The following is a 790-nucleotide window of genomic DNA, read 5'->3' as shown; positions in this document are numbered from 1 at the left end:
ATTCCCCTCCCCCTCCACTCTCATTCTCCATCATCACCCCTCTCTCTCATTCTCCATCTTCCCGCCCCCCTCTCGTTCTCCATTATCACCTCTCTCTCTCTCTCCATCCCTCTTTACTTTCCTCTTGCTCTCCATCTTCACCCCCTCTCTTTCTCTCCCTCTTCACCCTTTTTCGCTCTCTTCACCTTCCCCCCTCTTTCCATCTTCATCTACATTTCCCTCCATACTAACACCCCCCTCTCCATCTTCACCCCTCTTTCATTTTCCCACTTTCCTCTTCTAGCTCCTTCTCTTTTATTCACCTTTCTCTCTAATCCTCACCTCTTTTCTGTCTGGGTTTTTATAGTTTTATTTTTTTTCTGCTTGTTTAGATTTTTTGTTAACTTTTATCATTAGCCTTTGTGTTTGTGTAATTGTAAATGGATTCAGTCAATAGCATTAATTGCCAAGCTCTTTTGGATTACAGGAGCCTAAGTGCCCCTATTAGAGATTTCATTGCTATGATTGATTTTCCAATACTTTCCAGCTTGCAGTAGAGCTACTGCACACAGATCCCATTATAAAGTGTGACTGACTGACAGGGATAGATGAACACCTGGAAATAACTGTTGATAAGCAGGCTTCAGGATTTCTTAGCAGCCAGGTAAATCCATAGATAATCATCAATATTGATCAATCGCTGTGTATGGCTGACCTTAACGGAATGCAGAAAAAGTTCCTTGGGGCTACATTTATTTTTCTGACCATATTTCATGTTATATTCATATTTTTCATAAAATACAGTTTTGTG

The sequence above is a fragment of the Nanorana parkeri genome, unplaced genomic scaffold (assembly GCF_000935625.1).
Source record: "Nanorana parkeri isolate BGI_ZX_2015 unplaced genomic scaffold, ASM93562v1 scaffold414, whole genome shotgun sequence".
NCBI classification, from domain to species: Eukaryota; Metazoa; Chordata; class Amphibia; order Anura; family Dicroglossidae; genus Nanorana; species Nanorana parkeri.
The sequence above is the reverse complement of the archived record's forward strand: the minus strand, read 5'-3'. Positions refer to the sequence as shown.